The sequence below is a fragment of the Panthera pardus genome, unplaced genomic scaffold, assembly GCF_024362965.1.
Source record: "Panthera pardus isolate Hobbes unplaced genomic scaffold, ASM2436296v1 HiC_scaffold_25, whole genome shotgun sequence".
Classification (NCBI taxonomy): domain Eukaryota; kingdom Metazoa; phylum Chordata; class Mammalia; order Carnivora; family Felidae; genus Panthera; species Panthera pardus.
The window spans coordinates 72,411,869-72,427,626 of record NW_026526821.1 but is presented as its reverse complement, the minus strand read 5'-3'; positions in this window follow the sequence as shown (position 1 = coordinate 72,427,626).

The window sequence follows — 15,758 nt, the reverse complement described above, 5'->3', positions numbered from 1 at the left end:
AGGATCCACATAAGAGTGAAAACATATGGAATCTGTCCTTCTCTGTATGACTTATTTCACTTAGCATCACACTCTCCGGTTCCATCCACGTTGCTACAAAAGGCCATATTTAATTCTTTCTCATTGCCACATAGTATTCCATTGTGTATATAAACCACAATTTCTTTATCCATTTGTCAGTTGATGGACATTTAGGCAATTCCATAATTTAGCTATTGTTGAGAGTGCTGCTATAAACATTGGGGTACAAGTGCCCCTATGCATCAGTACTCCTGTATCCCTTGGGTAAATTCCTAGCAGTGCTACTGCTGGGTCATAGGGTAGGTCTATTTTTAATTTTTTGAGGAATCTCCACACTGTTTTCCAGAGCGGCTGCACCAGTTTGCATTCCCACCAACAGTGCAAGAGGGTTCCCATTTCTCCACATCCTCTCCAGCATCTATAGTCTCCTGTTTTGTTCATTTTAGCCACTCTGACTGGTGAGAGGTGATACCTGAGTGTGGTTTTGATTTGTATTTCCCTGATGAGCGACATTGAGCATCTTTTCATGTGCCTGTTGGCCATCCGGATGTCTTCTTTAGAGAAGTGTCTATTCATGTTTTCTGCCCATTTCTTCACTGGGTTATTTGTTTTTCGGGTGTGGAGTTTGGTGAGCTCTTTATAGATTTTGGATACTAGCCCTTTGTCCGATATGTCATTTGCAAATATCTTTTCCCATTCCGTTGGTTGCCTTTTAGTTTTGTTGGTTATTTCCTTTGCTGTGCAGAAACTTTTTATCTTCGTGAGGTCCCAATAGTTCATTTTTGCTTTTAATTCCCTTGCCTTTGGGGATGTGTCAAGTAAGAAATTGCTGTGGCTGAGGTCAGAGAGGTTTTTCCCTGCTTTCTCCTCTAGGGTTTTGATGGTTTCCTGTCTCACATTCAGGTCCTTTATCCATTTTGAGTTTATTTTTGTGAATAGTGTAAGAAAGTGGTCTAGTCTCATCCTTCTGCATGTTGCTGTCCAGTTCTCCCAGCACCATTTGTTAAAGAGACTGTCTTTTTTCCATTGGATATTCTTTCCTGCTTTGTCAAAGATGAGTTGGCCATACTTTTGTGGGTCTAGTTCTGGGGTTTCTATTCTATTCCATTGGTCTATGTGTTTGTTTTTGTGCCAATACCATGCTGTCCTGATGTTTACAGCTTTGTAGTAGAGGCTAAAGTCTGGATTGTGATGCCTCCTGCTTTGGTCTTCTTCTTCAAAATTACTTTGGCTATTCGGGGCCTTTTGTGGTTCCATATGAATTTTAGGATTGCTTGTTCTAGCTTCGAGAAGAATGCTGGTGCATTTTTGATTGGGATGGCATTGAATGTGTAGATAGCTTTGGGTAGTATTGACATTTTGACAATATTTATTCTTCCAATCCATGAGCACGGAATGTTTTTCCATTTCTTTATATCTTCTTCAATTTCCTTCATGAGCTTTCTATAGTTTTCAGTATACAGATCTTTTACATTTTTGGTTAGGTTTATTCCTAGGTATTTTATGCTTCTGGGTGCAATTATGAATGGGATCAGTTTCTTTATTTGTCTTTCTGTTGCTTCATTGTTAGCGTATAAGAATGCAACTGATTTCTGTACATTGATTTTGTATTCTGCGACTTTGCTGAATTCATGTATCAGTTCTAGCAGACTTTTGGTGGAGTCTGTCGGGTTTTCCATGTATAATATCCTGTCATCTGCAAAAAGTGAAAGCTTGACTTCATCTTTGCCAATTTTGATGCCTTTGATTTCCTTTTGTTGTCTGATTGCTGATGCCAGAACTTCCAACACTATGTTAAACAACAGCGGTGAGAGTGGACATCCCTGTCATGTTCCTGATCTCAGGGAGAAAGCTCTCAGTTTTTCCCCATTGAGAATATTAGCTGTGGGCTTTTCATAAATGGCTTTTATGATGTTTAGTATGTTCCTTCTATCCCGACTTTCTCAAGGGTTTTTATTAAGAAAGGATGCTGAATTTTGTCAAATGCCTTTTCTGCATCGATTGACAGGATCATATGGTTCTTATCTTTTCTTTTATTAATGTGATGTATCACATTGATTGATTTGCGAATGTTGAACCAGCCCTGCATCCCAGGAATGAATCCCACTTGATCATGGTGAATAATTCTTTTTATAAGCTGTTGAATTCAATGTGCTAGTATCTTACTGAGAATTTTTACATCCATATTCATCAGGGATATTGGCCTGTAGTTCTCTTTTTTTTACTGGGTCTCTGTCTGGTTTAGGAATCAAAGTAATGCTGGCTTCATAGAATGAGTCTGGAAGTTTTCCTTCCCTTTCTATTTTTTGGAACAGCTTGAGAAGGATAGGTATTATCTCTGCTTTAAATGTCTGGTAGAATTCCCTTGGGAAGCCATCTGGTCCTGGACTCTTATTTGTTGGGAGATTTTTGATAACTGATTCAATTTCTTCACTGGTTATGGGTCTGTTCAAGCTTTCTATTTCTTTCTGTTTGAATTTTGGAGGTGTGTGGGTGTTTAGGAATTTGTCCATTTCTTCCTGGTTGTCCAGTTTGTTGGCATATAATTTTTCATCGTATTCCCTGATAATTGCTTGTAGTTCTGAGGGATTGGTTGTAATAATTCCATTTTCATTCATGATTTTATCTATTTGGGTCATCTCCCTTTTCTTTTTGAGAAGCCTGGCTAGAGGTTTATCAATTTTGTTTATTTTTTCAAAAACCCAACTCTTGGTTTCATTGATTTGCTCTACAGTTTTTTTAGATTCCATATTGTTTATTTCTCCTCTGATCTTTATTATTTCTCTTCTTCTACTGGGTTTGGGGTGTCTTTGCTGTTCTGCTTCTATTTCCTTTAGGTGTGCTGTTAGATTTTGTATTTGGGATTTTTCTTGTTTCTGGAGATAGGCCTGGATTGCAATGTATTTTCCTCTCAGGACTGCCTTTGCTGCATCCGAAAGTGTTTGGATTGTTGTATTTTCATTTTCATTTGTTTCCATATATTTTTTAATTTCTTCTCTAATTGCCTGGTTGACCCATTCATTCTTTAGTAGGGCGTTCTTTAACCTCCATGCTTTTTGAAGTTTTCCAGACTTTTTCTTGTGGTTGATTTCAAGCTTCATCTCATTGTGGTCTGAAAATATGCATGGTATGATCTCAATTCTTGTATACTTATGAAGGGCTGTTTTGTGACCCAGTATGTGATCTATCTTGGAGAAGGTTCCACGTGCACTCGAGAAGAACGTATATTCTGTTGCTTTGGGATGCAGAGTTCTAAATATATCTGTGAAGTCCATCTGATCCAGTGTATCATTCAGGGCCCTTGTTTCTTTATTGATCCTGTGTCTAGATGATCTATCCAATGTTGTAAGTGGAGTATTAAAGTCCCCTGCAATTACCACATTCTTATCAATAAGGTTGCTTATGTTTGTAATTGTTTTATATATTTGGGGCTCCCGTATTCAACGCATAGACATTTATAATTGTTAGCTCTTCCTGATGTATAGACCTGTAATTATTATATAATGCCCTTCTTCATCTCTTGTTACAGCCTTTAATTTAAAGTCTAGTTTGTCTGATATAAGTATGGCTACTCCAGCTTTCTTTTGACTTCCAGTAGCATGATAGATAGTTCTCCATCTCCTCACTTTCAATCTGAAGGTGTCCTCAGGTCTAAAATGAGTCTCTTGTAGACAGCAAATAGATGAGGCTTGTTTTTTTATACATTCTGATACCCTATGTCTTTTGGTTGGTGCATTTAGTCCATTTACATTCAGTGTTATTATAGAAAGATATGGGTTTAGAATCATTGTGATGTCTGTAGGTTTCATGCTTGCAGTGATGTCTCTGGTACTTTTTCTCATAGGATTCCCCCCTTAGGATCTCTTGTAGGGCTGGTTTAGTGGTGATGAATTCCTTCAGTTTTGTTTGTTTGGAAAGACCTTTATCTCTCCTTCTATTCTAAATGACAGACTTGCTGGATAAAGGATTCTCGGCTGCATTTTTTTTTTCTGTTCATCACATTGAAGATTTCCTGCCTTTCCTTTCTGGCCTGCCAAGTTTCAGTAGACAGATCCATCACGAGTCTTATTGGTCTCCCTTTATATGTTAGACCATGTTTATCCCTAGCTGCTTTCAGAATTCTCTCTTTATCCTTGTATTTTGCCAGTTTCACTGTGATATGTTGTACAGAAGATTGATTCAAGTTACGTCTGAAGGGAGTTCTCTGTGCCTCTTGGATTTCAATGCCTTTTTCCTTCCCCAGTTCAGGGAAGTTCTCAGCTATTATTTCTTCAGCACCTTTCCCTCTCTCTTCCTCCTCTGGAATCCCAATTATGCATGTATTATTTCATTTAATTATGTCACTTAGTTCTCTAAGTCTCCCCTTATACTCCTGAATTTTTTTTAATCTCTCTTTTTCTCAGCTTCTTCTTTTTCCATAATTTTATCTTCTAATTCACCTATTCTCTCTTCTGCCTCTTCAATCCGAGCTGTGGTCACCTCCATTTTATTTTTCAGCTCATTTATAGCATTTTTTAGCTCCTCCTGACTGTTTCTTAGTCCCTTGATCTCTGTAGTGATAGATTCTCTGCTGCCCTCTATACTTTTTTTCAAGCCCAGTGATTAATTTTATGACTATTATTTTAAATTCATTTTCTGCTATATTGCTTAAATCGTTTTTGATCAGTTCATTAGCTGTTGCTACTTCCTGGGGTTTCTTTTAAGGAGAATTCTTCCGTTTCGTCATTTTGGATAGTCCCTGTGGTGGCTCCAAACTGCAGGGCACTTCCCCTGTGCTATCCAGAGTGACTTGTGTTGGTGGGTGGGGCCGAAGTCAGAACTGATGTCTGCCCCCAGCCCACTGCTTGAGCCACAGTCAGACTGGTGTGACCTTATCTTCCCCTCTCCTGGGGCAGGACTCACTGTGGAGTGGTGTGGCCTGTCTGGGCTACTTGCACACTGCCAGGCTTGTGCTGCTTTGATGGGATCTGGCATATTAGCTGGGGTGGATTGGCAAGGTGCACAGGGACGGGAGGGGCAGGCTCACTTCGCTTTTCCTTCGGTGATCCACTTCCAGAGGGGCCCTGCGGCACCGGGAGGAAGTCAGACCCGTCAGAGGGATGGATCCGCAGAAGCACAGCGTTGGGTGTTTGCATGGTGCAAGCAAGTTCCCTGATGGGAACTGGTTCCCTTTGGGATTTTGGCTGGGGGATGGGAGAGGGAGATGGCACTTCCCAGCGCCTTTGTTCCCTGCCAAGCTGGGCTCAACAACTCTCCCTCCTGTTGGTTGTCCTCTAGCCCTCCTGCTCTCCGAGCAGAGCTGTTGACTTATAACTTTCCAGATGTTAAGTCCCGTTGGCTGTCAGAGCTCACCCAGTCTGGCCCCTCCACTTTTGCAAGCCAGACTCTGGGGCTCTGCCTTGCCGGGTGGGCTGGCTGCCCCTCTACTGCCCTGGCTCCCTCCTGCCAGTCCGTGTAGCACGCACCCCCTCTCTGCCCTTCCTACCCTCTTCCGTGGGCCTCTCATCTACGCTTGGCTCCAGAGAGTCAAGTTTTGTCTTTCTAAACCTAAATTTCCTTATCATAAAGTGGTAATAATTATCATGCCTGCTTTCCTCATTGTGTTCTTGTGAGGCTGAAATAAGATGGTCCATAGTGTACTGCCTGCCACCTGGCAGGTGCTCAGCCACTTGTCATCTGGCAGCATTGCCATCAGAAAATAAATGACTTAAACGTTGGGATTTTCTCATATTCCTTTCTGTGCACCCAGCCCCAGGCACAGTGCTTGGCATCAGTAGATGTTTCCTGAATAAATGACAGAAATGTCCACTAAGTTTTATGTGGTCCCGTTCTTTCTCTGCCAGCCCGCTGGCTTCTCCCTGCTTCTGGAATTTTTCATGGAGAGTTATGGGTATCAGAGACTGGAATCCTGGAGTGTCCCAAGACCTTAGTGTTTATGTAAGAAAGGTTTCATTTTTTTTAAATCAGACTGCCTATTTTCAGCAAGGGCAAGGGTATTTTTCAACCCCCTTTTGGCTTTGGACTTGACATGCTCACAAGGCATGGATCTCTGTCTTCACACTGAGCCTACTGATCTCACAGCTCCACAGTTTGGATCCTCTGGTCCAAACAGTATATTTTACCACAAAATCATTCTCATTTCTGCTTTACTCTGTTTGCAGATACAGTTAACTTACCTGAACTGTGTTCACTCCTGTTTGGAAGAAGGAACTTCCTTTCCCCTTTGTTCGTGGTTTAAAAGGAAACCATTGCTCCACTTCTGGCATCCCTCTCTCCACCCACTTTCATTATGCTGGAGAACAAACTTGCTCAGTGGACTGTTAGAACTGGACTTACCAGTGGGTAGGATCATTGTGTTAAAGGTCATTGCTCAGGGATGGTGGACTTCCTGTCTCCAGGAATTGGACAAACTAGACAGGGTCTATCTCAGCTGGCCTGGCCATTTTAACACTCTGTTATACCTGCAGCTGGATGGAGCTGATGGCCCAGTCATCCATAATCATGCAGCTATTTGGAGAGGGTATAGAATTCAAGAGAAATCCCAGGGGAAGTAAGAGAGCTCACTTTGGCCTCCTACTCTAAGTCAGTTTCTGTAATCTAGCTTGTAGTCTTTTTTTTTATTATCCCATTGTTGAACCGGGTCCTTGTGCAGTTAATGAAAGTATTACTGTGTTTGCTATTTGGCTATCATTTCTTGTCTATATCCTTCTCTGGCAGAGAATCCAAAGGTAAGACCAAAGCCATGTGCAAAACCAAATCCTTAACATCATTCTCCATTCAGACCAACCTACTTCACCAAAACGTTTTAGACAGCCACTGTAAGGATCTTTTTCTAAAGACATTTTGCAGTAGTAAGAGAGGTAGCTTATTCTAATCCCCTCCTATTTGTGCTGTTGATGAGGGAGATATTGCTGCCCCACAGTTATGGGTGTGGTTGAATACATGACACCTGACATTGGACAGATGACACTAGCAACAGTTCGCTAGTCACACTCATAGCCAAGGGGATGGACACCAACCCATGCAGGGCCACACAGGGTTGCAACAAGCACAAAATGTACAACCAGAGGCTGTGGGAGGCAGGCGAGATGAGGTCACCCCTGGTTTCCACTGAGGAATGTGATTGGCTTGCTTGGATAATTTTGCAGGCTAGCAGGGACCAAAAACTTGCTACTCAGGGATAAGCCAGAAGTGCGTCTGGTCCCTTGGAAGGAGGGTTGTTTGGCTAGGGGACTTTCCCATGGGAGCAGAGTGGGAAAGACACTTTGCAGTTAGGCCATTTAAGGCCCTCCTGATTTAACCAGGTATCAAGGCAGCGCTTAATACTGGGCCTTAATTTTTTAAGATTTGCCCTGCACAGACCACACTAACAAAATATCATTCATTCATTACCTTGGAACTTTACCATAGATGTGTGTTTGTGAAGTTCTTATTTCCCAGTCAAATTGTGAGCTACTCAGGGACAGCCAGCACTTAAAAAAAACAGTGCATATTATAGTTTGGAAAAACATGATTTGCAGTAAAATGACCCGTTCTATCTTATATCAAAGTGATATTTTCAAATTTAGTCCTCTGAATACCATTTAATACACTCAAGTTTTGTCTTTGGACGTGATTAATTTTTTAAATGTAGCAAAACTTTTAGTACCACAGGATGTGCTAGGTAGAATTTAAACTTGTGTCAATGAAGAGTTTGAACTCATGGCTGGCAACGTTGCCCACATACACATATACTGCTGAATTAAAGCCCTGTGATATGCCAGGGATTGACAGCTCTACACATTTAGAGTTACCCGCGTTTGCTGACATTCTAGAAGAGTTAATGTGGTTTTTTTCCACTCTGTTTTCAAACAATGGGTAAAACAATAAAACGAATGGAACATTGGCATTCTTTCTAAAATCAGAGTTAAGCTAAGGCCTAACTACCAGAATGCTGATGTCTCAACTGTATTATTTGGGCTGCATATTTTAGGCACTAATGGGGCCCATTAAGAGGTCTAATTGTTGCTACACTGAAGCACTGTTGGGAAGGAGGAAATGTGAGGAGGTCAGGTTGTAGACATTGAAAGAATTTACAGTATATCCCCTCAATTTTTTAAAAAGCTAATACTACATCTTTTATTTATCTCAGGTTGAGTCCATTAAACTGATTTCATTTTCTACTTTATTAAAATATTTGTTAAATTCTCCGCAACTATAAACACAAAGCTCTTTCCCTTCTGTTATATACAATTAGACAAGTGAATGAAAGTTTCACAACTTAACTGATTTTTTTATTGTCAGCGTAGTCCATTATGTCTCTGAGATAGAATGCCTTTCTTATACTACTTACAAATAATCCTGTCTAGATCCCTCACCATGCAGAGGAAATGTTGTTGTTAAGAAACTATTCATTTCACTTGCACATGAAAATTTGAAACTAATTTCCTTAAATTCAAATGAGATGGGGCGCCTGGGTGGCTCAGTCAGTTAAGCGTCCGACTTCGGCTCGGGTCGTGATCTTGCGGTCCGTGAGTTCAAGCCCCGCGTCGGGCTCTGTGCTGACTGCTCAGAGCCTGGAGCCTGTTTCGGATTCTGTGTCTCCCTCTCTCTCTGACCCTCCCTCGTTCATGCTCTGTCTCTCTCTGTCTCAAAAATAAATAAACGTTAAAAAAAAATCTTTAAAAACAAAAACAAACAAACAAACAAAAAAAACAAATGAGATTTCCATTTTGCTCAACTCTTTGTTGGTGTAGAAATTCCTATTCAGAGATGAACACTGCTTTGAAGGATCAAGTGCTAACTCAGTTTCTCTACTATTAGAGTTTGATTCTAAAACTTTTCTGGTGAAATCACTTCTTATAATTCCAAGTTAGGTATTAGGAATTTGATGTACACATGTTTTCAATAGGTTTTTTCCCTATTACAAAAGAAATACATGCTTATTATAGAAAAAGTTGGTAAACATATACATTAAGCACGATTTGACCTGCTAGAGACAACCACTATTAAATTTCAGTGGATTTGTTTCCATTTTTCCCTCATTAGTCTAGAGCTGTGCTGTCTAATATGGTAGCCACCAGCCAAGTGTAGCTGTGTCTCCCTAAACTCCATTCTGTCTCTTCTCTTCAGTAAGGCCTCCAAACACTTCCTGCCCCCACACTCTGGAAATTGCCTCTAGGCAGAAAATAATGGGACTTACAGGGCTCACTTCATTTGTTCTCCTTTCCTTGGGATCACGGCCCTGCACTGCCTGTTCTCCTGTCTCTGAAAACACTTGTTGCATATATTTTGTGCAGTGTCCTAGTTGTTTACCATGGAAGGCTAAGTTTAGTGCTTGTCACTACATCATGAATGATAGTGGAAGTTTTTATTTTATGTGTCTCATAATCAGCATATGCTTAGATTATGGGAGGAGTGTTTATAGGGGAATTTAAAACACTTTTTACATATTTTCATGAAGCCGTCGTCTTCTGTTTAAGCCCTTGAGGAACTATTTCTTTTTCTGTGTCTAATTCAACAAACACTCTTGAGCACTTACTATGGCCATGTGCTGTCCTAGGTGCTTCAGATACAGCAGGGTACAAACTTAAATACATTCCTGTCCTAATGTAGCTTACACTGGGATAAGACAATAAATTAGTAAAATAAGGATTATTAGTTAGATGGTGATAAGCACCATGGAGAAAGAAGTAGCTAAGGAGTTAAAGGAGTGTGTTTGACAATTTAAGTAGGTGACCAGGGAAGGGCTCCTTGATGAAGTGACATTTACCCAGAGACCTGGAGTGATACCTGTGGATCCAAGAGAAAAGCATTTAAGTCAGAGAAAATAGGGGTGGAAGGACCTGAATGTAGAGGATACCTGGGACTATCAGGCAACAATAAGGAGTTCCATGAGGCTGGAACAGGTGAGCAAGAGGAAGAGCAGTAGGAGATGAAATCAAAGACATAAGGGGAGGCCAGATTATAGATGATTGTAATACAATTGTGGCTTTGACTTAGAGTAAAATAGCCTGCAATCAGAAGGTTTTAAGCCAAAGAGTGACATGTTCTAAATTTTTTTTTCAAGGCAAAATCAAGAGTCCTGAGCCACCCAGTTTAAATTTCTGTTTTAATAGTATTGCTAAATACTGTGTCAAGTACAGGGTGAGGAAGGAAGAAGCAGGGAGTTTGGTTAGGAGACTATTAGAGGAACAACGGGGACTAGGATCACTATCCTGGAGGTAGTGAGAAGTGGTTGGATTTGAGCACATATTTTTTAGCTCTTTGTTATGGAAAATATAAATAAAGGAAATGATAAAGAATGGTCTAATGATCTATGTGCCCACTTTAGTAGTTGTCAGCTCATGTTCAATCTTGCTTTATCTATACCTCCAGCCACTTTCTGCCCCTCCCTTCCTCCTACTGTATTATGTTTTTCTAATGTTTATTGATTTCTTTTGAGAGAGAGAGAGCAGGAGGGGAGGGGGAAGTGTTTGCAAAGCCTGCCTGATTGTCCAAATCACCTGGGGGTATTTTTAAACATGCAGATTCAGGAACAAAAGCCAAGAAGATTCTGGTTCAGTAGGTCTGGGTATGAACCACCTAGTAATATGTGTATTTAAAAGGCTTCCTAGGTAATTCTGATAATCAGCTGGTATTAGCAACCACAGCTCTACATCATTAATGAAATTTGCCAGTTTTAATAATTCCAGAATGGATAGCAATTCCCCTATTCCCTTCTGGGTTTCCTGTAGTCTGTCCATAGCTTAAGTGTGTCTGTATGTGTATGTTGCCTGCTCTTCAGAATATGATTTTTACATCTCAGCTAATTTCCCATAATCCATATTTTTTATTTTAATCCGCATATCTCCCCCTCCCCCACAATAGCTCCCTGCTCTTTTCAAAGATAAATTTTCATTATATGCTATCAATGATAAAAGCAGATGTTCCCTGAAAATATTTTTCTATTATAAATAACTTTTAGAGGTGTGTACTTCGCCTGATTCTAAAGGATAATGTTCCATTTACCTTAACTATGGTGCTTTTTTCGTAAATTTTAAGGCTAATTTGGTTTACTGTTCATCTTTTAATGAGAAGAATTTGATTACATATTGGTATTTGCCCACAGAGGGTAGGTATCCTTTTCAAGTCTAAAGCCCTAGAATGGTTGGACTCTTCTAATCCAGTATTTTGTAATTTTGCTATGAGATTTCTAGGAGCTTTAATTTTTTTAATTATGGAATACACATATGAAAAGATATACTTAAAAATTTATAAAGTTGAAATCATTTTCAAGTGAACACTTAGGAAGCTACCTGGCCTCACTTCCATGCTTTAAGTAAAGGGACCACCCAGCATGCTACAAACTGTGTCCTTCTCTTTCTGATGTGCTATGACTGAAAAGTTAAATTATCCCAGTTAATAGAGAAAGAATGGTAGTTCAGAGTAGATCAGAGAACAGAAAGTTTGATTATGCTTCTGCTACCTCAGAAAATAGTACCCAAAACGTAGGATTGTGTTCCATTTGTTCTGGTTGTTGTAGATAATGCATCTCAAAAATAATAGGATGTTGTGTCTACCTGTTCATGCCAATTTCCTGGTTAAGCATTGCAAGCATGTTGTTAATCCAGATTACTGTGTACTGAATTCAGTAGATATTCTGTCTTGATGCTTGCAAATGACTGAATGACTGACTATAATCCTTGCTTTTAATACTTGTTTTGAAACAGAAACTCTATTTCCAATACAATTAATCTCTTGCATGTTCTCTTTCCGTATGCATTTTTAGTATTTGTAAAAAAATGAGAAGGGAAGGGAATAAAAGCAGCAGCCACCATATGGGAGGCTTGTAGCCACTGCTACTTGCAGCGTCCATTGTGCCAACATGGAAAATAAAACTAAAAAAAGAAAAACCTAGTTTGAGTATAAAAGAAGCATCTTGGACATCCAACCAATAATGTATACAGACCTTTAAGCAGCAAAGAGAGAATAAATCATGTCTCTACAATGGGGAAAAATCCACTTTCTGTAGAAAAATCTGCCAGTGAGCTCACACACTAAGACTTGAGACTTTCAAGTCTGATAATTCTAAAATTTTATTAAATTTTTATCAGACTTTGGTTTTATTCAAAAACAATTTGAATCAATTAAGAAAAGGAAAATTATCTCTTAGACATAATTCTAAATATCAGGTTAAAAATCTCTAAGCTATGCTTATAAAATGCATTTTAATTAAGCCACTAGTTATATACTTGTGTTTCCTCTTGCATATTTTTCATTTTGGCACATAGAAACAAAAGACAACAGAAATCGATTTCAGAAATATTTTAGTCAGCATGGACCTTTGTGGAGACCACTATGAAAAATAATTTATTTCCAATAGTACTTTTCATAACTTCCACATTTCAATGGAAATAGTTAAAGGTAGAGTATATGTAACACAGTGGCTTGATGGAAGTAGTCAAGAGAACAAGAAATGAATTTGAGTTTAACATGTATAGAAACTTAGAAAAGAAGACCCCAGATACTAAATTCATAGTCGTTTTGTTGTTGGTGTTGTTGTTGTTTGTTTTTGTTTTACTTGAGAGAGAATTCTTCTCAGCAGATGTCTTGCGAATAATCCTAATGCTTGAAAGAGAGGAGAGCAGGGCTGCTTTGATTGGAGCAGATATGAGGACCCTCAACTAACCATCTTTCGCATGGCCGTTCTGTACCTCTCTCTGCACCACCTTCTGGGGGAGGCTTCTGGCTTACAGGAATCCTGCAAAAAGTCTTGATTTAGTTTAGATTCTTGACTTTGCAAATGACCTAGGCATACAATTAATGGATGGATTGGACCCAGAATACAGGTCTTTTGATTCCTATTTCTTGCTGCACAGAGTTGCCTATTGTCAGTTCCTGCAATTTGTTCCAGATATAAAAATCTTGTCCCTCTATGTAGTGAACAATTCTTTGATATCCAAATTAACAGAGGCCAGAGAGAGCTACCGTGAAATATATTCATGATCTATATACCTTCCAAATACAGGCTAATTTTTGGAAGTAGATTCTGGTTTTCTATTGTCTTTTCTGTTGTAATTATGAGCTTAGCGATAGGTACTTCTGAAAAATTCCTTCAATAGACAAAGTTAAAAATATCTAGTCATAAAAATAGTGACCAGTTTCCAGCACAAACTAGTGGGTGTTGCTATATCTCCTGACAACCACCCCCAACACACAAACCAGCCACCTGTTAGCTCTGTTCCTTCAGTGCTTCTCTGCTCTTTGTTAACATAAGTAGCTACCTCTGAAGCACAAGGATCCCTCAGGCAGTATATTCCCTTGAACTTAGAGATTCCCTGTGTCAGATGAAACTTCAATTGCTTCTTCTCAAGCTTAGAAGCACATACTCTTCCTAAGGAAAAGTCTCATATATCTCTCACAGCGTAGTTGCTTCTATTCACCCTACCTGGTGAAGGGTCTATCTTTTGCATATTCCCTCCAGTCAAGAAGACTTCCCTGAGCTTTACTTCATGAGCTAGCTTTTTAAAAGATAGGCATTTTCGGGGCACGGGGTGGCTCAGTCAGTTAAGCATAACTCTTGATTTCTGCTCAGGTCATGATCTCATGGTTCATGGGTTTGAGCCCGCATTGGGCTCTGCACTGACAGCATGGAGCCTGCTTGGTTTTCTCTCTCTCTCTCTCTCTCTGTCTCTCTCTCTCTCTCCCTCTCTCTCTGCCCCTTCCCTACTTGTGCTCTCTCTGTCTCAAAATAAATAAACTTAAAAAAAATAAAAGGAATTTTTATATGAATTTAGAAAATAGTATTTAATAGGTTTTTACAGATCATACCCCTGATTCTGATGCGTGTTTCCTGAAGAGGGTGTGGGCATGTGAAGTGTTGTAACACTTACTGGTTGATAGTCACTGAAGTAGATACCCATCTTCTGCTTAATTTTTTTTCTTGATTTTTAAAATGTCTAATTCTGACTAAACTTGTCAAGGTTTATCTAAAATACATAAATTTAAAATTCCCTGTGTGCATTCACTGTGAAATTTGATATAATCAAGTTTACTGGTAAGATGTGTTCTCTGGTATCCATAATACATTTTTACAACTGTTTGACCTTTTTTCCCTCTTGCTTTCTACCCATTCACAAACACTACTTTTAATCATTATTTACAACATTTTTCATCCTGTGATGGAATTTCATTATGTGTTAATCATCAAGTAACCTTGACTAATGTGATTCACTTTGTGCAGTTAGAAGATTGTGCCAGTAAGGTATGATTTTCTTATAAAGACAGTTGGGAAGGGAACCACCAGATTATAGTAAGGAAATAAAAAGTGACATATTGGTGTCACTTCTGAGATGGTATTTTTCTAAAATCACTTAGCCTTTCTATGTGTAAAGAGATACCGATTTTGTTTCAAACTTGAGTGTGCAAGAAATGTCTATTTTATTTTCTGTAAATCAAAGCAAATCTCTTTCAAGCCCCATCCTGTCTGACCGGTGGGAGGTTAATTCTCAGTCATCCCTGGGATTGTCTGCGCTCTTCCAGAAGGACCACAGAAAGGGTTTCATGCAGAGAGAACATTCAGGAAAGACTTCTCTGGCTTCTAGTCCATTCCAGTTGCCAGGACTATTGTCTGAGCCACCATGGTCCCCTGTAGCAGGATGCTTTGTGGCATTTTTGGGGACAGGAATCTTGCTGGTACCAGGAGTCCCTGGGCCTGGGACCCCTCTTCTCTGAGTGTTCAAGCTGCCTCCTTCTCAGGTGTAGCCATCCTGCACAGGCGCTGCTGGGGAGAAAGGCACAGGTCTCCATCTCTTAGGAAACCCAAGGTCTTTGGTACCTTCTCAAAGTCTTGAATAATCTCTTCCTCTTGGCTCTTGCCAGTTCTGCTTCTCTTTTACCTGCTAAAAGCCTAGTGTTAATCTTTGTCCTCCACTCATAGCATCATATGCCCTCTTTAAAATTCAATCTTGGGAGAGAAGTTGTCTCCAGGACACTAGCACCAAAAGCTTCCCTGAGCTTAGGGAATACAAAGGCTTTTCTCCCTTCTTTCAACCAGGAGTAGGGAAATAAGAGAAAAATTCAAATGACTATCACAATAGATCCTCCTGTATAATATTTGACATGTATAATGCTTAACATGATGATGACATTAGAATAATAGGAAAGTTGTTTTGTTCCTTTAAGTGTGTTTGGAAAGTTTTAAAAAATATCTTGGTCATTCCCTGATTTTGTGTTGTCTTGTGTATGGTAGATATCAATATTATTATTATCCACAGAGTTAACGTTTCAAAGGAATGATGTCAATCTCGCCTCATTTTCTTTTCTCAATTCTACTCTTGGAGCAGGTAAAAGAAAGAGGCCTGAAGTCTTTGTCCATGCCATTGAGAGTAGCAGTTGAGATTGGTTCTACAGACAGAATGGTAGTTTCTAATGTGGATTCCTAGGGGATGTGAAATTGTCCAAGGCAGACAAGATGCAGGAGGCAAAGTGAGACCAAGCATGCAGGGCTCCAAGGACCTCCATGCCCATTTCAGTCATACCAGTGGGCTTTTTTACTTACTTTAGGTATTAAATTCCGTGTAAAATTTTGTTTTAATGAAGGATTCCATTGGTACAAAAATTAGGAGATCACTGAAGGACATACACATGTATATGCCTACAACATTTGAAGTCCCCTAGTATTTTGAGTTAAAGATCTTTTTTCAATAATTCTATGGCATAGAAATGAACCTTCTCCTTAAAATATCCTGTTGCTTAATTACCATTTACATGTGAAA